Consider the following 21,029-nt stretch of genomic DNA (forward strand, 5'->3'; position numbering starts at 1 on the left):
AAAAAAATTTAATTAAAAGTTATTTCCAGAAGGAACTAGGTCTTCCTTTGTTTGCTGCATTGACCAGAATCTGGGTTTTAGATCGACAGACCTGGAGACCTGCTATTGTCATTCACTAAAAGTACCTCATATCTCAGGGGCAGACTCAAATTAAACAAGCTCACAGACCAATGCATCAAACCAGAATACCTATTTATTGATTTACAATGAGAAAAAATAACTGCTACATGGACTGGAATACTAATGTCAAATTCCTGTTCCAGGAAACCATATAACAACTCCTGCATGGGAAGCTAAATTGTAACACAAATATTGCTTGGTGAGCATGGGATCAGAACAGGGCATGACTAAGACCTTTTGAGGCCATAAGCATTTTAGTTTGCCTCCCTCTTTCCTTATGTTACCCAATATAAACAAAGAAAAACTATAAAATGTGAAAAGTCCAACAAAGTTTTAATGTTTTCCATGGCTACTATTTTTATACTTTCAGTGAAATACCCAATATAATATTTTTTCAAAAAGTGATTTTGGTGACCTTGTTTTGTTGGTGTCATGAATACATGATTTGTCTTCTGGGCTCAAAACAAGAGGAGCTAGTCCTAGTACTTGCACTTTTGATTGCAACAAGCCTGGATATAGCCTTATAAAGAATACCAAAACTCTCCTCTAGAGCCTACTTAGATAGATGCTGCTAATATGTGCAAAGTGACTCCTCAATGTGCTCCCATAGACAGAATCATCCCTTTTTGATGGACACATTTTTTCTTTAAGTATTTTAATTCATTCAATTAACTCAGTGATGGCGAACCTATGACACGCGTGTCAGCACTGACACGCGTAGCCATTTCTGATGACACGCGGCCGCTGAGGCGGCCGCATGCCGAGATGAAACATTTGCTGCTCCTGAAGATGAAACATTTGCAAAATAATGTTTTTTCCTCCAAGTGACACACTACCCGAGTTATGCTCAGTTTTTTGGCGAAGTTTGACACACCAAGCTCAAAAGGTTGCCCATCACTGAATTAACTTATAGTCAAGGAAGGATGATCTGAATATTCTGTCTGAGGAGAGTTTTCATATCTCTGATCTGCTCCATTGTTCATGGATTTCATATTGTAGAGCTCATTCCGATGGCAGCAAACCCCCACCTTATCCCATAACAATAACTATTGAGAAGGGAGAAAAATCAACTAGATCCCCAAAACACCTGTTCAGGATAACTATTATTATCTATAAATAATAGGCATGATAGAGTCATATTGGCCTAGGGAAGGCCATAGTCACAGCATAAATGATCACCAGCCTAAAGATAGGAATTTATGCAGTGCCCTAAATAATTAAAAAGATACTCATTGAATGAATAAATGAATGAATGTTAAGAAATAATTTTAAAAGACTTCAAATAATGATAGTTAATAACTAGCTTTTTATGCAATGCACACTTAATAAATAAAATGTTAAATTTGAGAAGGCTAAAGACCTGTCCCCATAAAATGTTAATTACACAGGGAATTATCATAACTGTGGAAAAATATGGCAGACACCACTCTAACTAAGTGCCATAAAATGAGACACACAAACATCATATTCCTTCCATTCTGATGCAGTAAGAAGGGCACACAGCTTTTGTGGTACACTTGTCAAAAATGCATAACTTTAATCATGGAAATACAATAGACAAACCCAATTTGAGGAACATTCTACAGAGGGGCTGGCTCTTCAGAAGAATCAAGATTGCATAATATAAAAAAAAGAAAAAGAGAAATTAGTCGGAGAATTGGTATTCAAATAAGATTTGTGGATTAGATTTAGTGAACTGTGTTAATGTCCCGGTTTGGATGACTGTACTATGGTTACATAAGATGTTAACATTAGAGAATAGAAGTGAAGTGTATGTGGAAACTCTGTACTATTTTTGTATCTTTTCTATAATTCTAAAATTATTTCCAAATAATAAATTAAAAGAGAAAGAATATGACGCATTTCATGGAAAAACAAACAAGTTCATATATCTCATAACTGAAGTAAATATATCTTAAATTTTTTTGGTGGGTGTGGATATCATCTGAATGATGTTTGAAATCTGTCATTAATGCCATAAAGCTATTCCTTCCCCCAGCACCCTCAGTAATTTTTCCACCTCCACTCTTTCAGATTTGTCACGTATACTTATGTTTTAAAAACAAAATGTACTCTTCAAGCTGTGATTAAAATGCACATGGTTATAACAATCCTAATATTTTTCATGAGAAGTAACAGTCCTCTTCTCCAAGCTTCTTCTGTCTCTCAGATTTCTTCTCCAAATGCAATTATCTTAACATCTGTAGCATTTTCAACAGTAGTCCCTTCTTATCCCTAAATACGATTTCTTCTACGACATTTCTTACTTTAAAGGTTTTAGACAAAATCTTTTGACTTCTTCCCACGATGGATAGGTTAGTTTTAGCTTTTTATGTAACCTCTTAGATCCCCTCCTCCGTGTTCCAGTTAACTTACATCCCCATTTAATTAAATCAATGAACACGTATTAGAATATCATCTATGTGTTTTTGCCTCACTTTAGCAATAAGTTGTATGCCATAACTTACTTTTGTGATACAAGTTTTTGTTTTTCCTAGATTTTGCCATATGCTTTCTTTTTTCTTATATCTTATTTTGTTGTTTCCCTCAAACCCGCTATTATATCAGGTATTTTGTTGCATCTTCCCCCTCTTTCTTTATTCTAGAGACCTCTGCCCAAGACCATGAAGCTTCCTGTTTCAGTCTGGGTCTGTTTCTCTCTAATTCTGCTGCACAATTCTCTTCCTGGGGCCTCCCTCCCCGGTCATCCACATTACATCCATTGACTCTTGAATCTCATGACATTACAGCTGAGTAATGATTTGACTGGGTTTTAAGTTATAGGTTATGAATATTTTTAAATACTTTGCAGAAATAGTCCCATTATTTTCTGGCATGCAGTATTGCTGCCTTCATTTTTATTTTCTCTTTTATGAAATGACCTCTCACCCTTTAATCTTCTCTACCTCCAAGGTTAAGAGAATCTCTTCTTGGATGTCTTGAAATTTTATAGTCATGCATGTAAGTATATTTATTAATTATTCTGACACTACGTATAACCTTTGAATCTGGAAAAGAATGCTCTCTCATTGTTTCATGATATGATTGTCTTCTTCATTCCTCTGTTATCCTTTTCTGGAATCCCTACTACAGTTGTAACTCTTAGAATATTTCTCTATGTCTTTCTTTAAATCCCTTCCCGATACTTTTTAGGTAATGTTCTTAAGTTTCTGTTGTCATGAATTTGTTATTCTGGTTATTATTTTTACTTCTCTCCAAAATGCTTCCTTTTTTCTTGTCATTTATTTCACATGGCAGTGTGATTTTAATATATGGATAGAATGTCTTCTTGGATCACTCTGCTCTGCACTGAATATTTTAATGCTTAAGTTCCCTATATTCCTAATGTATCTCTGTTATGGGTCATTTTTTTGTATTTATTCATCTTAAATATTTTTTTAGTGTGTAGGCTTTCATAAAGTATCAGGAAATGTTTGCTTATCTGTTCATATTTAGAAGGAGACAATAAAAAAGAAGCTGACTAGGGGATCTGTATGCCTTTGCAGGGCTTGTACATTGATGGATTTGCCTCCGAGTGTAGAGGCAGCAAACTATTCATGATGTAGTGGAACCCTGCAAGGCTAGAACATGAGGGTCTTTCTCTTCTCTTTAAGACCAATTTCATTTTCTTAGAGGGTTTTGTTCTCTTGTTTTGCATTAGGAGAAGACAGCTGGGAAAAATTATGCCTGGAGAGTTGAACAATTTAACTAACTATAGTTGAATTAATACCAGCTCTATCTTCAGTATCAATTCTCACTCAGCCTTCCATACTACCTTATACAATGATCTCCATGGTCTTAGCAGTCTGTGTCTCTCACTGAGTGTATCTTCCTCTGGATATTGGCTGGGCTAAATTTTCCTCTACTTCAAGTAGTTACCTTTTTCCATTTTGATTTTGATTTTCTAAAATTATGTTGAAATCCCTTTTATTAATAGCTCCCTTCTTATTCTCAACACCATTGTTATAACATGTGTGTCCCTTTGCTATCATCTACTCTTATTTAGTCGAGTTTAAAAGGGGAGAAGAAATGTGGCCTATCTCAACTCTGTAAAAGCTCTAGCTTATAATGAAGAGCAATGAAGAGTTTGTTGCAAAACATCTGAATCACAGGGAGCAGACTTGGCTTTATAATGAAACAAAACAAATTATAGTAGCTAACCAAAAACAGTGATTCTTTAACTTTTATGTTCATTTGGATCATCCAAAAAAAAATAAAAAATGCCCAGACCACATTCCAGACATACTAAGAAAAAAATGGTCAAGGTCCCAGCCTTTTTTTATGCCTATTTTAAAATATTACTAGTAAATACAATATATTTTCAAAACAACTTTTGTTGACTGTAATCTGCTGGCTCCCTAAGCACATGCTTCTCCGATTTTTTTCTTTTTTAATGGCTCTCGAAGGCTAAGAACCAAAGAGGAACTCGGCTGTCTTTCATTCACCTTGGGTTTTTTTCCCCTTTAGGGGTCAGGGGAAAGAAAACTCAATCTCCAAAGCCATATGTATTCTGACCTCCTTGATCAGCCACAACATGCTAGAGTGCCGGTGTGAATACAGAGATGGGTAAATGCCATCTGTCAGAAAGGATGATAAAAGGTATCCAAATATTGAGAGTATGAAATGGAAATTAATGATTTTCATATAAAGAGTTATTGTCTAGGATTATATGAGCTTTCTTTCGTTAAAGAAAGACAATTATATGGACATACATAATATTAAAGTTTTTTAGGTTGAAAATAATGTTTTTTTGCATAGTACTTTATAACAATAGGTTTTTTATAGAAGCATTCGATTTAGCATTAAAAATTATTTGAGATAAGAAGGACACATTTTTAAAATCATTTTTATTTTACAGATCTGGAAATGAATGCTCACAAGTTTTTTCCCAAGATCACATATATTTAGAAGAGTCATATATAACTCAAAGTCAAACATACTATCTTTAAATTCTATGCTATTTCCATTATAAAATAGTGACTAAATTTATCAATCAGAATCATTGGTTAATCCTATACATTTCCCAGTTCTGGTGGTCTTTCCATTACCCTGCTAGCAATGACCCAGGCTATAATTTATCATGGAGGAACTATATTATCAAGCCAGCATTTGGTTCTAAAATTTCAAATATAATAATGTTTAGAGGATCAAGCTCATAATTAGCTGTAGAACTTGTGGAAGGTCAGCTCATCTGTTTAAAATGCCTGGTTAATACTCTGCAGATCCATTTCTATGAAGCTCTTAGAAGTAATTCCCAATTCCTATTTGGAATCCCAAGTTTCAAAGCATCAAATTAGGTAATTAGAGACAAGTTAGACCACAGTACCATAGATTCTGTGACTAAATGAAGTTTTAGGATATCTCTGTCTTTGCTTAGAATTCTTTAAAATTTAGGTGCAAGTCGCTAATAAGTTTAGAATGTAGGCATGGATTACAGTAGACAACATAATTAAATATTACCTCTCATTCAGGAGAAAGGAGGGAATAGTGTTTTCATTCTAAAAATAGATCTAAACTTCCTAGATTTTTAATTATAATTTGCAGATAAAATATGAAAAAAAAATATTTTTCTATGTAAAGTAAGAGCTGTGAAAGGGGAGAAGACTAATTGCATCTCCAACTCGACCATAAAATAAGAACCAATGGGTTTCAGAAAGACAGGCAGATTTTAGCTCCAACTGTCCTGTGGGTACCAGAAAGCCTCTCACAGCAGTGGGATGTGCTCTCTTAGTGAAATGATGACCTTCTTTCTGCCACAGATGTTCTCGGAAAGATCTTTAGGAAGGTTTGGTCAGAACCTTCTAACTCTATGGTATTATCTTTCCAATATCGTTGCCTTTAGGACAAATAATCCAAATGACCTGGGAAACTGTTGTGTTCCTTCTATATTCCTCTCATATATAAAATGACTGATGTATAATTACTTGTAAGAATAATCCTTTTTGATATCAGATTATGTTGTTGTTGTTTTTTAAATGGAGTATCATTCTGGTCTTTATTTCATTGCTTTCTAGTCTTTTTTTTGGGGGGGGGTCAGGATATCGTTGGGTTTTTGAAGCATTTATTATTTTTTTAGCTGTAATTTTTTTATTTATCATAACTGTTGAAAAAAAGATGCCCCCTTTTTTTCGCTCATTGACCCCTTCCACCTCCTCCCCAGTCCTTCACCACATTATCGTCTTCCCTGGGTTATGCATGTAAATTATTTGGATAATCACTTCCTGATCCCCCTCACCCCTTCCCTTTGAAATTCATCAGTCTGTTACAGGTCTATGGATCTGTTTTGTTCACTTTCTATTCTTTTTTAACTTCTGTTCTGATCAGGATGTTCTATATAACTAGAGCTTCCCTTGTAATTCATTCTGGTAACCCTCCCTCCAATATCTGTATACACTATGAGAAGCAAAAGTATCAGGTATGTGACAATACAGTCCCATGAGCCCTGTGCATGCTCTCTTAGGGGCCCAGCCAGGTAAAGGGATGTTTAAAAATCTGCCAAGGACTTTTTCTCGTTACTATCTTCTATTTGCTAGCATTGGTTGCTTGTGGAACCTGACTTTTTACCTTAGTTTACAATTTTAGGCTATTGAAGACTTAGTTTGCATTCCTTTGTCTGTGGAGCGCTATAATTTGGGAACATTATTCAGCATGGAAAGACATCTTAGTTAGGTTTTCCCAGGAGCAGACATTGTGACAAGGGTTCTAGTACAATAGTTCATTTGGGAGGTGATCCCAGGAAACACCATTAGAGGAGAGGGGGTAAGTGAGATAAAACATAAGATAACCTCACTCCTTATCCACAGTGACTGAGGACAACTGGAGTTTTAATCCCACTGGGGAATTCTGGGGGCCAGTGCAGAACATGCCTCAGAGTTGTCTCACCAGATGCCCTCTGTCATTGGTCATAAGCTGATTCCAGGGGCATCAATCCTGCCACTTCTGGCTCGCCCTGTGTTTGTGGGTCTGCTCGCATAGAGGGGGAAAGCCTCAGACAGAGTCTGAATTGTTACAGAACACAGGCTTCGGCATGAGTGACAGAGCATTGACTGTGCCTGCCTCCGTGGCACATCCTTGGCTCGTATATTAGTTTAAATTGGAATTAGACATCTTATAAAGCAGGGACTGACTTGGAGTCAGGATTGGATGATACTCACAAGATGACCATGTTTCTCAAAGAACTGTTCTGTGGGTACCAGAATGAGGAATGTTGACAGCGGCACATAGGAGGAAAACCAGAAAGGAACAGTGGCCAAATGGGTTAGAAAAACACTGAAACAAGCTTGAACAGCTTAAAGGACAGTAGATTTTAGAAAAAGAAAAAGAAAAACAGCTTTTTCCAAAGTAACTTGACATATGCAGCATTTTCCAAACTCACCTAACGACAAAACCGTGTTTTTATGGCTCATCTCTTTGGGCTGATGTTCCATGAAACACACTTTGAAAAATGCTGATCTCATGCCGCCAGGTCTTCTCATGTTACAGGTAAGGAAGCTCAGAGCCCTTGTGACAGGTCAAGGTCAGGCAGATTGTTAGTGGGTAAGCTAAGCCCTGGCCCAGAGCTTTTCATTCTATCCTGCTGTCTCTCATTTTAGTTCAAGAAGCCTCTGGTGACCCATATCTGCTGCTTCTTGAACTGTGTTCAGAAGGGCTTCTTAGGGGCTATTAATTGCCTCTGGCTGTCAAGGGTACCTACAGCCCTCCAGTGAAAACAGTGCATGAAGCCCACCTACTGAGCTTTTCAAGACATAGAACCATATGTGTTTGATGTTGGTCAGGAGGTTTGGCATGCTGACTCCTAGGGTTGATAAAAATGGTGCCTTTTCCTGCTATTCTGCTCTTGGAAGAAAGACAATGATAGAAAGCATCTGTTAGAATAGTTTGATAAGATTGGCACCTACTGGAGAAGTTATTCCTTTTCCCTGATGCAAGTAGGAGTGGGTATACCCACTGGCAGATCCCACAGCAGCCAAGACCCAATCTGATCAGTGACTTGCTTCAAAGTGCAGACACAGGTCCTGCTTGGTCTTGTCTAATAAGAGTTGTAACAGAACAGTGCAGGCTGGAATGTTCTCTGTATTTCCTCAGTGGGCATAATCTATCCCAGATAGAGCTCTTAAGGGAATTGAGAAACTTTCCACTTCTCTCCATTATTAACAAGAGCCGTCATCTATTTGGGGCACTTTCTTGTATTGGGGCTTCTACTTGGCACTTTATTTAATTGAGCTCATTTAATCTTCATAACAACAATGTGAAAAAAGTACCATCATTTTCTTATTTCCTTTTATTGTGTGAGCAAACTAAGTCTTAGAGGAGCTATTCCACTTGCCCATGGCTGTCAGCAGGGAACAGGAGATCCCATTCCAGAAAGGGAAGCCTAGGAGGCTGCATTGGCCTATACCAGTGGTCGGCAAACTGCGGCTCGCGAGCCACATGCGACTCTTTGGCCCCTTGAGTGTGGCTCTTCCACAAAATAACCACGTGCGGGCAGGCACGTACAGTGCGATTGAAGGAGTACCCTAATTAAGTTAATAACAATGTACCTACCTATATAGTTTAAGTTTAAAAAAATTTGGCTCTCAAAAGAAATTTCAATCATTGTACTGTTGATATTTGGCTCTGTTGACTAATGAGTTTGCCGACCACTGGCCTATACTAATTAGTGCCACATCCTTCATAAGAAGACAATAAATCAAGAGAAAACCGAAGCAAATCCAGTTGGTAAACTTGATAGAATTTTAATAGTCATTGGTGATGTGAAGAAGTTATCCCTTGTAAGAGAGCCAAACCTGTACTATCCCCAAAGTTATTCGATGCTGCCCCTAGAAAGACATTGCAGTTTGATTTGCCAGATGAAAATGACAATGGCTGTGTTGTGTTCTCCTTTAGAGATACATTGAATCCTTTAAATTAATGAGCGTATATATCCTCTTCTTATTGTCCTAGGGATGCAGCTTTTTTTATATATATATCTGTTATTTAAAAATAAAAAATAAAAACTGTACCCATATAAGCTTTCACCTGAACAGGTATAGTCAGTGTTACTAAAATATGGAGCCAATATGTTTGGAGACTAGAGAAATAAGAGGACAATAAATCAGACTTTCAGGCTTGCACATATAGATGAATGATGAAGCATTTGATATCTAATGTGTGCCTTAGACACCCTGATTGTGCCGGGTACAGTTTCAATAGGTGAATAATAGACAGTAGACACAGGGCAAAAAAGTGGGGGTTAGAAAATAATTTTTAAAGAGTGTAACAATTCCGCAAAACTCAAGCAGAAGCAATGAGAGTTCTTAGAGAAAGGGTAAGATAAATGGCAATTTTGGGGTATTCTTAACCATAAATGATACTCTCCTGCAAACTGAGGACAGAATCAGGCTCAATAAATGCCATTACAATATATAACTTTGCTCTGGTTCTTTGGCTGCCTGGGGAGCAAATGAGTCAATGTGAGATGTTCTCTAAAGATTCGCACAGTGCCTTATGCCTAATAGATTCACTAGATGAAGCTGAGGTTTTTAATGACTGGGAACTGGGCCCCAGAGGGCTTCCTAGAATGAAGAGGTATGGTTTGCCCTCTCCCCAGGATATTCACATTTCAGAGATCAGAAGAGGGTCTCTGACTGACAGACAGGTGGTGGTGCTGTGGTAGAGTGTAGGGGAGGGAGGATATTAGAAACATATGGCAAATGGGATGCGCAAGGGGACCTGAGGTCAGCCAGTGGTAGCTGAGGAAGGAGGTTTTGAACTAGAGAACAGTGGGTGAAATGGAACGGATGGAGGCTGTATTAGGCACTAAGGTCACACCAGCCCTATGGAGAGAAGTTGGCATGAATTATGTTGCCACACTGTATGCGTAAATATGTGACTGCTTAGCAAATTAAAGAAGTAATGAATGATGGATAGATTGAAAGGTGACAAATCTAAGTTGCCAGTTATCATATGTCATTTAATCATACTGACATTTCAGGCAAGAAGAAAATGCAAATGAGAGACAGCATATCCTAAATTCTCCCGTAGGTACCAATCTTATCATTTGCAAAGAGCAAATGCATTGAGACACAGCCTTTTTGTTATGTTGAGGTGTATACTTTCTATATACAATTTGTTGAGTTTTTAATATGAAAGGATATTGAATTTTATGAAATACTTTTCTATTGAGTTGATTACATAATAATTATTTTTTTATTTATTAATGTGATTTATTAATGTAGCATATCACATTTACCGATTTCATCCCAGGGATAAATCCCATTTGATCGTGGTGTATGATCCTTTTAAACATGCTGTCAAATTCATTTGTTAATAACTTGTTGAGAATGTTTGCGTAATATATTCATCAAGAGTATTGGCCTATAGGTTTCTTTTCTTGTAGCTTTGGAATAAGAGTAAGACTGGTCTCATAAAATTAGCTTGGGAATGTTCTCTTCTCTTCAGGTTTGTAGAAGACTTTGAAAAAACAATGGTGTTAATTCTTTTTAAATATATGGTAGAATCCAGTGTGAAACCATCTAGACCTGGGCTTTTCTTTATGAGAGAATTTTGATTATTAAATCAGCAGGTACTTTGGTGAGCAGGGGCCTAGATTCCCTGGAGTCTGCAGGGAGACACCTAGGGCTGCAGGAGCAGATCTGGTATGAGGATGGGCTGGCTCCAGGGTCTGTGGTGAAGTTGGATGTTGACTTCACTCTTCTTCTTCCACAGGGAAGGGGTCTTTCTTTGCACTGGGCTTTGGATGATGGGTTTATATGAATCTATGTTCCCTATGAACCTCAATGCATCTTTTCTTATTTTTGTCTTTCACTCAGATGTTATAATCCTTCATCTGGATTCCTTAGTTCTTGTGAAGGTATTTTTGTACTTGGATAGTTGTTCAAATTAATGTTTCTAGGAAGAGAATGAGCACTAGAAATTCCTACTTTTTTATTTGTAATGTTTGCTTTCTTCTATTTTTTCATTATTGTGTAAAAATCAGTCTTACATCGAATTTTAATTCAGTTATTTTACTGTTACTGGAGTTACGATAATTCATTCTGAGTTATTAGTTTATATCTACAATTCATTAAATATTTAAAAATTTTATAGCATTCTTTATAAGTTCTTCTGCATTATTCATATCAATGTTAGAAGAATGTTTGTTTTATGTGATTTTTAAACTGACAGTATATTTGTTGCAATCAAAATAGTATAGTGTTGAATAAAGAGTATAAGTAGAGAGTCCATAAAGAATATATGCATACATAAATGTACAAATACATACATATATTAATTTCTCCTATGTATCTGGATCAATTTGAGTTAAAGTGATATTTCAACTTCAAAAGGAAAGATAGTTTATTTAATGTGTCACTAGTATAAAGAATAATTTCTAAGAAAATAAATTTAGAGCCTTGCATCACATCATAGAAATGAATATTGGATCAAGAATAAAAAAAATGGAAACAAAAAAAAATCTTCAATTCTCTAACTCAGGCTTTTTATCTGAAAAACAAAAATATATAAACTCTCACAGTGAAGCTGTGACATATGAAACCTCTTATCGGAACAGTATAAAGTCACTTGTAAGTACAAACAGAAATATTACTGTGTCATAACCAATGAGTTGTTCCACTTTAGTGAGTACTTTGCTGCTAGAACTTGATACTCAGTGGTGAGCTTTAGGCCACTGTGGGGACTAAGAAAATATTGAAAGTTTTTCTCCCACCTTCTAAGTTCTTTGGCTGGGCTAATAATCAAATTAACAGACATAGATTAACAAGAGAAAATCAAAGTTTCAACACATGCATATGGGGAATTAACATAGGCATAAAAATTCCAAAGACAGCAAGGCAACATTGGGTATAGAAGACATTTGTGGACAAAAGAGAAGAGGGAGGGGGAAACAGAGTATTAGATTTCAGAAGTGAGAATGGGTGATTTATAGGTAGTTAAGGGAAAAGGAACATACAGACAAGAAAATCCTTGCTAGGCAACTAAGAAACAATGGGGCACAGGAGGTATCTAGCTAACAGTCATCTGCCTGAAGCCCTCTTATTTACTACTAGAGGCCCTGTGCGTGGATTCATGCACTGGTGGGGTCCCTCGGCCTGGCCTGTGGGGATTGGGCCGAAATCAGCTCTCTGACATCCCCCAGGGGTCCCAAATTGCAAGAGGGCAGTTCTCGGGTGACATACCCTGGAATCGGGCTCCCTCCTCTCTGGTTCCAGGTACATCACCGGAGACTCAGCAGCTCCTGTGTTGAGCATCTGCCCCCTGGTGGTCAGTGAGCATCATAGCTGCTGTTCTACAGTTGACCAGTGGGACAGTTGCTTAGGCTTTTATATATATAGATAGATGTTTAATTCAAATTAGGCTAAAGCAACATTCTAAACTCTCCTTCCAGAAGCAAGTTTCTCTGTCTGAATCTCTAGGGCAGGAAAGGGAGGTAAGGTCAAAGATTCCTTCTGAGTCTTTGTTTCTCAATAAACAGGTTAAAATCAATAACCCAATAAAGGCAGCTTCAAGGTGGCAGAATTTTGGTCCATTCACCACTAAGTGAAGACTGTAAATTCTTCTGTCAAAAGAGAATTTACAACAATGGAGAGAAAAAGTTGCTAAAACTCTGTGATAATAATGCATATTATTTGCATAAGAGGAATCCAAATGATAAGTTTCTCCAGATTGTAAGATATAAGTAAAGCAGAGGAAATTTGTTTTCTTCTCATTAAATCAGAAAGAAATTATTCATCTCCATGAATGCAAATGAAAGCTTTCCAAATGGTGTGGTCATAACATGGTAATTAAGTGCCTGAGTGCCAGCCAGATTCCTTCATTTTTCTAAATTATAATAATTACAATTGACCATTACTGATAATTATAGTGATCAGAGAGTCAAATTTTAATTTTCCATTCTCTTTTCTGTAATCAATGTGTTATTCCTTCCAGTAAAATTCATCAAGTTTTCTTTTTTCCTTAACCAATTCCTTTCTGGCTTTTTAACCCCAACCCCATAGAAAACCACTCTTTTTTCATCCTCTCTTGTTTTTATTCACCTCATAATAATGGTTTTATTTTACTTATTTTTGGACTTCTCCCAGGAGCTAATCAGGGGGTATCTGACTATATAAGCATTATACCAAGGTAAAATTAAAAGATTAAATATGTAAATTATTGTTTTAAAAGGGGTTTATGTATTCAAAGTGTCTGAATCATTTTATACCCACTTATTTTCCCTGTAATTAAAATAGGAGCTATCAGTCAAAGGTCCTAACCAATTCCTTGAGGAAATTATACCTTTTAAAACAGAGATCAAGAGCTAATTCTCAGTTTTACACTAAACTTATGTTTCTTGGCCCATATAACTCTATCATTTTGCTAGCTGGCATGAATGGTGGTTTCTATTATGGGACTTTAGAAGGAGTCTTGCAAATCATATCCTTAATGTTTCTATCCTTTGGAACTAATTCAATCCATTCTCCAGGTATCTTCCTTGGAAATGGAAATGTCTCTGAGTAAGTCAAGCTTCCCTTAACCACCAATGGCATAAATTTATCAACTTGCACCTTTTTTAGGAGTACTCTTCAGATATCTGAAGGTCATTTTGACTTTCTAAATCAAAATCTAAATACATAGACATTTTGGCCCTACAGTAATAGCTGTAAAATTCACAGATAATGGATATTTATTGAAGTGTGATTTGAGTTTAAAAAACAACAACACACATTGTAAATAGCTTGCATGCCCATCAATAGATAAGTAATCACTTAAATTATGGAACAAATATGTAATTATACACACATACATTTATTGACATGAGAAGTTGCCTAAGACATGATTCCATTTATATATAATTTTATGTGTGTGAACATAGAGAAAAGACAAAGAATCATAGCAGATGTTAGGAGGTTTTATCTGAATGGCAGAATCTCGGGTAACTAATATTTTATAGCTTTTATATATTTACTAGAGGCCCGGTGCACAAAATTCGTGCACGGGGGGCGGGGGGTTCCTCAGCCCAGCCTGCACCCTCTCCAATCTGGGACCCTTCAAGGGATGTTCGACTGCCTGTTTAGGCCCAATCCCGGTAGGATCAAACCTAAACAGGCAGACGGACATCCCTCTCACAATCCAGGATGCTAGCTCCCAACTGCTCACCTGCCTGCCAGCCTGTTTGCCCCTAACTGCCCTCTCCTACAGGCCTGGGTCTCCTCCAACTGCCCTTCCCTGCAGGCCCCGTCGCCCCCAACTTTCCTCCTCTGCCAGCCTGGTCCCCCCCAACTGCCCTCCCCTGCTGGCCATCTTGTGTCCACGGGGGGCAGCCATCTTTGACCACATGTGTTTGGAGTGATGGTCAATTTGCATATTACTCTTTTATTAGATAGGATAAGGGTGTAGCATGGATTAGAATCATGCCATAAAGAATGGTTATATTCAAGCGAATTTTATTTAATTACCTCTATAATTATATATCTATTGTTTATTTTCTGGATTGGTTGAATCATGTCCCTATAAAAATCCACGATTTTCATAGAGGTAAAAACAAATAAAACTATTAGATTTATGTTCCCTACTTACAACATTCCAACATTTTTATCCAGTGATAAAAGAATATATTTACCCAATGAGGGAAAAAGGAGACTTAGGTAATACTTTAAACAGTAAAGAATTAAAAAAAATAATGTAATATACTTATCTGAAACACTTACTTATAATTTTAAATTATGCTAGATCTTGCCTTCCTCAGAAACATTAGTCTTTATCAGATCCATTTCCCTAGGGGGGGATGGAAATATCCTGTAGCAGAACTAGAAAGTTACTCTCTTTAGATAAATAGAGGTTTCAGAAGCAGCCATTCTGTGGAAATTTACTGCTTACTCAAGATTCTGGCAACAAGCTGAGGATGGCAAGTTCTCCTGTATGTCACAATCCGTTGCATACTTTTTTATTTTATTCTTATCTTCATACTTTTCTTGTTTATTTTAAGAATTGGTCCTTCAGGTTCAGCCTATACTGAGTGGTCACCTGCCTAAGGCTATGGTTTAAGAGACACTCATCTCCCTACATCACCGGTTTTTTACCAGGGTGATTTCACGTTGCCTTCCTAAACACGTCTGGAGACATTTTTTATTGTCATGACTGGGGGAAGATGGTGACATTTTCATCTATTAGGTAGAGGCCAGAAATACTGTTAAAAATCCTACAATGCACAGAATAACCTCCCCACCACAGCACACACAACAAAGAATTCTCGGATCCAAAATACCAATAATGCTGAAGTTACAAAACCCTTCTCTGAATAAAAGCAGCTTTGCCTGAAAGAGAAAGGAAAAAGGGGACTGAAAATAAAGAGAAGTTCCCACACTTATACGAAATGATTCACTGTTCTGCAGCTATGTTAACCAATAGCCACCAGAACTGTTTTGTTTTTTTAATTTAAATTATTTATTGTTGAAAGTATTACATAGGTCTCCTTTTCCCCCATTGACCGCTCCCACCCCCTAGCATATGCCCTCACCCCCCTACTGTCTGTGTCCATAGGTTATGCTTATATGCATGCATATAAGTCCTTTGGTTGATCTCTCCCCTTTACCCCCTGCCTTCTCTCTGAGGTTGGCCAGTCTGTTCGATGCTTCTATGACTCTGGATCTATTTTTGTTTAAGTTGCGTTGGTGGTATAGTGGTGAGCATAGTTGGACAAACTGCCAAATAATCAAGTTACTACACTTATATAGATGATGTCAAACCATTTAGACCTCTGAAAATCTACCTATCCCCAAACATCTGAAATAAAAAGGAAAAATTTTCTTGGTTTTTATAATAAAGGAGATGTGCTGATCAGGAACAACTGACTGATGATTTTATATAGTGGTTAGGGGGAAGCAAGGAGTTCTTTCAATGGGAGGTTGTGGCTCTGACACAGACAAACCCGAAATAAATACTGGTCAACAACATATGTGCTTGCAAGCAAAGGAAACTTCTACAACAAATTGACAAAACAAGGAGGATTCTCATGAAAGATTTATAGGGCACCCCGGGCCACGTTTGGCCAATTAACTTTTCATGAATTAGTCACCAGTCTAACAAGCCATCAGCCCTCAGAGCTGCCTTGCATTGGAATTGAGATTTATTAGGCATATGCCTCCATTTATTCCCTATGAAAGTCCCTCATATACATTCGACAGAAAGAAAAAAAATCCAGGAAACGGCAAAAATATATAAAACCAGACTGTATAACATATCCAGATAAGAGCAAAAACAAAGCAAGCACCTGGGGATAAACAGGTTAATGGAAAAGAATATTTACCAAATGGCATACTTTCAAACCTAAAGGTCGAATGACCTTACACAAAAACCTAAGTCTAAGTATTTACCTATATGTAATATATTTGTATAAATAATCTTATACAAACACTGGACTTAATTATACAAGGACCTTAGTCTAATGACCTTATGCAAAGCTCTGTTTGGTTACAAATCCCTAGGATAACAAGGTAAATTCAGCAATAAGAAACTAGTCAGAACTCAAATGGATGTTGAGACTGACTCTCGTGACCCAATAAGAACACCTTTTGCTCTGAGCATCCTTTGTAATCCTGCTAAGCCAACATCCTCAAAGCAATCTCAGTAGAACCTTGTAGATTCTGGTGCAGTTTTGACAAAACTGTGGCTGTCAAAGCTCAAAAAAGAAATGATTCCTGTATCTGCTGCTATACTAGGTGAATGAAATATTTCATTTCACTTTAGCATTTCTAGGAAATGGAGTTTCCCTTTTCTGGTCACTTTGCTATAGTCATTCAAAAACTATATCATGGGGTTGCCCAGATTTCATAGGACATTTCTTGGGAAGGATTTTATTGCTTAATTCATGCATATGATTATAATGGAGCTAAAATATTCCTATTGCCTAGCCGTCATAACATTGTAGCACTTGTGTGTTTGTGGTGATGCTGGTGTAAACAACTTACTACTATGCCAATCATATAATGGTATCACACGTACAGTTCTGTACAAAACATATTTGATAATGAGAATAAACAACTATGGTATGCTTTTTATCATTAGTTTATAGCATAGTCTTTCTTCGTATAAAAAGTTTGCTATAAAGTAGTATGTCTCGTGTTACATTGGGATTAACTTCGTATATCACATATTTATCCTGTCTCTTCATTGCATCATTTTCTCATGCTTGATTTAATCTCATGTTGCTTTGTACAATGACATGCTGTACAGGCTTGTAGCCTCAGACAATAAGCTATACTATATAGCCTCGATGTATAGTAGGCTAAACCTAGGTTTGTGTAAGGGCACTCTATGATGTTCATACAATGACAAAATTGCCTCAAAATGCATTTCTCAGAATGTATCCCCATTGGTAGGTAAGTGATGCATGATTGTACTTAGTAAACATGAATTTGAAAACTTTCTACCTTTAATTTTTGTCAATTAAGCCTCAAACATGTAAGCTTTTCTAATTTTATTCATCTAGTAATATAATATTCTGGCATTCTGATTTGAGGAAATATAGATACTAAAAAATAAAGTTATTAAATGCTTTTGGAAATGTTTGCCATTAAAATAGCCCATTGGAGCAGAGGCGTGGGTTAATAAGGCCATCTTTAGTATCTATATTTACAAATTTGTCAGTAATATTAAAATTATTTTCTTTTATAGTGGCACAATTATCCACCAATGATTTAAGCCAAAAAATGTAGGGGGTCATCTTTGATTTTCTGATTGACTTCAAATCCTTCAGTTAGTCTGTTCTACCTTACTGCTTCACTGCCAAAATGTTCATCTGTCCCTCGTTGCCACTGCTTCAGCTCATTCCCTAACCCTTGTCCAGATTATTACCATAGCCTACCACATCCTCTCATCTATTCCACGCTGTCCTTTGCATAATCTACTTCCAAAACAGCAGTCAAAAAATCACATTAAAAATACACTATACCATACAATATCCTATTTTAATATCCTCCAATGACTGTCCAGCATATTTAGAACAAAATCAAAACTATATACCAAGGCCTATCATGACTAATTTTCTGACATTAGTTCCTACTTTTTCCCCTGTGTTCCTGCCTGATTGGCTTTCTTTCTATTCATAGAAAATACCAAGCTCTTACTTTTCTCACAGCTTTTGCACCCATTATCCCACCTGCTGAAATTGATTCCTCCACTCTTAGCTGGAAGGTTGATCTAGTTTATCAATTCTTACAACTGTCACCTATTCAGAGTGACTTCCCAGCTTGATATGTGGGGCATATATTCTTCATAGCACACTTAACCAAAATAGGACATTACCTTTCTTGATAGTTTCTTTTGCTCCCTTCTTGTCTCACCCATTAGAATAAAGAAAAATATTTATATTGCTCATTTATGTAACCTCAGTACCTACAGTAACACTTAGAAGATAGTAAGTGTTTAATAAATGTTGAGTGAATACATGTATGATTGACAGATGAATGTCTGAACTGGGGAGGTCCCCCCAAAATAATGGCTGGATCTCTATTTCTGACCTTCATTATAGTTCTTTCTTGAAACTCTCAAAAATAATATTTAGGTTTGGCTCCCCAGAGATTATTTGATAGTTTCCTCTTAAAAATCATACCAATTTCTAGATCATTATTTTCTAGTAATGAAAGAGTTTGGCACATGTCCCATAAGCACATATTCTGAATTGAAAATAATGTTCACTGGTAATTTATTGAGTCAGGAATCATTTGAAAACCAGCATGCTCCCTAAATCCTAGAATGTTACATCAGAGCTTGAAATTTTTTAGAATTTAATGCCAGCCAGTAGTTTATCTCCTCTGATATGCTGTTATCCTTCCTTTTTGCAATTAATCACTCAGCTCTGCAATGTGGACATATCATTTTCTTTCCATTCTGTCTTTATCAAGGGGACATTGATCTTTAATTAATGTAGAGGTATGTAGAAAGCAGTGTAGTACTAAAAAGAGATTGACTTAGAACCAGACAAGAATGGGTTCAATTTCTGACACTGCCATTCACTAGCTGTGTGACCTTGAGAAAATTTCATAACCTCCCTGAGTCTCTCTTCTCAATAGTAATATTTAGTATTGTTATAAGTAGTAAATTTTATAAAGAACTTGTTCAGGACCTGACCGGTTTGGCTCATGGGTAGAGTGTGGGCCTGGGGACTGAAGGGTCCCAGATTCGATTCCAGTCAAAGGCATGTATCTTGGTTGCGGGCACATCCCCAGTAGGGGGTGTACAGGAGGCAGCTGATTGATGTTTTAAACTCTCTATCCCTCTCCCTTCCTCTCTGTAAAAAATCAATAATATATATATTTATATATATATATAAATATATATAATTTTTTTTTTTTTAAAAATAACTTGTTTAGTATAGTGCTTGATACATTGCAGAAACAACACACATTTACCTCTTACGGCTTCTTTTGTCTTCCCTTAAAGGCAAGTCACCTTAAATGTTTTGGAAACAGTGGAAGGGCATATATACATAAATTTGAAGAAATAGAAGTCTTAAGTATAAAATATAAATGTATAAAAATAATATAAAATCATAGCACCTCTGAAATGCCAGGCGTTGTAAATAAATACATAGATATTAACTTAAGAAATTGCAGGTTGAAATAAATTTTTTTTTTTTTTTCAGGAAGAAAGTTTTTTTTGTGTGTTTTTTTTTTAATTTCTTTATTGATTAAGGTGTCACATATTTGTCCTCATCCCCCCATTCCCATCCCACCCCTCTCCCCACGCATGCCCCAATCCCCTGTTTAACTTAACCGTTGGATAGGCTTATATGCATGCATACAGGTCCTTTGGTTGAACTCTCCCCCTCCCCCCACCCCCCCCTATCCTCCCTCTGAGGCCCGATAGTCCGATCGATGCCTCCTTGCTTCTGGTTCTGTTCTTGTTCCTCAGTCTATGTTGTTCATCATTTCCCCTAGATGAGCGAGATCATATGTCACTAGATATATACTAATAAGAACTGAATGTGAGACGAGCAATAATAGTTATGCTGACAGGCAAATGAATCAATCTGTAGCGAGCTTCCCCCTGGACCAACAGTTCTTTTGAGACCCAATTTCAATGTCCAGTAGTTCCTTATGTGTACATGTCAGCACTGACCCCTCAGCTCTGGATGGTGGACAAATGGTGGTAATGGAGGTCCGACTCCCTCTGGTTTGGTCTCGGCCGAACCCAGGGGCACGGCGTCACCCGGACTAAGGGGCACGTGGCCTCACCCATACCCAAGGGGCGCGTGGTCTCACCCGGGCCTGGGACCCAGCCTTACCCGGATGGATCCAGGGGCGCACGGCCTCACCCGGACCCAGGATCTGGCTTCACCCGTACCCAGGGACACTTGGCCTCTCCCAGACCCAGGGCCACTTGGGCTCACCCGGGCCTAGGTGCACGAGGCCTCATCTGGATCCAGGGACTCATGGTCGCACCCGGACCCAGGGACGCTTGGCCTCTCCCAGACCCAGGGGCACGTGGCCTCACCCGGGCCTAGGTGCACGAGGCCTCATCCGGATCCAGGGACACATGGTCGCACCCGGACCCAGGGACGCTTGGCCTCTCCCAGACCCAGGGCCACTTGGGCTCACCCGGGCCTAGGTGCACGAGGCCTCACCCGGATCCAGGGACACATGGTCTCACCCGGACCCAGGGACGCTTGGCCTCTCCCAGACCCAGGGCCACTTGGGCTCACCCGGGCCTAGGTGCACGAGGCCTCACCCGGATCCTGGGACACATGGTCTCACCGGACCCAGGGACGCTTGGCCTCTCCCAGACCCAGGGCCACTTGGGCTCACCCGGGCCTAGGTGCACGAGGCCTCATCCGGATCCAGGGACGCATGGTCTCACCCGGACCCAGGGACGCTTGGCCTCTCCCAGACCCAGGGGCACGTGGCCTCACCCGGGCCTAGGTGCACGAGGCC

At 38.0% G+C, this 21,029-nt stretch overlaps 1 long non-coding RNA gene across 1 annotated transcript in view; it reads right to left on the reverse strand.

Moving 5' to 3' along the window:
• Positions 1-18,433, reverse strand: part of LOC129151863 (uncharacterized) — a 51,983-nt gene extending 33,550 nt beyond the window's left edge. Inside the window, exon 1 of the long non-coding RNA XR_008558568.1 lies at positions 18,403-18,433. This is a non-coding gene — a long non-coding RNA (uncharacterized LOC129151863). The remainder of the gene's footprint in view (positions 1-18,402) is intronic.
• Positions 18,434-21,029: the final 2,596 nt, after the last annotated feature.

This window comes from Eptesicus fuscus, chromosome 16, assembly GCF_027574615.1.
Source record: "Eptesicus fuscus isolate TK198812 chromosome 16, DD_ASM_mEF_20220401, whole genome shotgun sequence".
Lineage (NCBI taxonomy): Eukaryota > Metazoa > Chordata > Mammalia > Chiroptera > Vespertilionidae > Eptesicus > Eptesicus fuscus.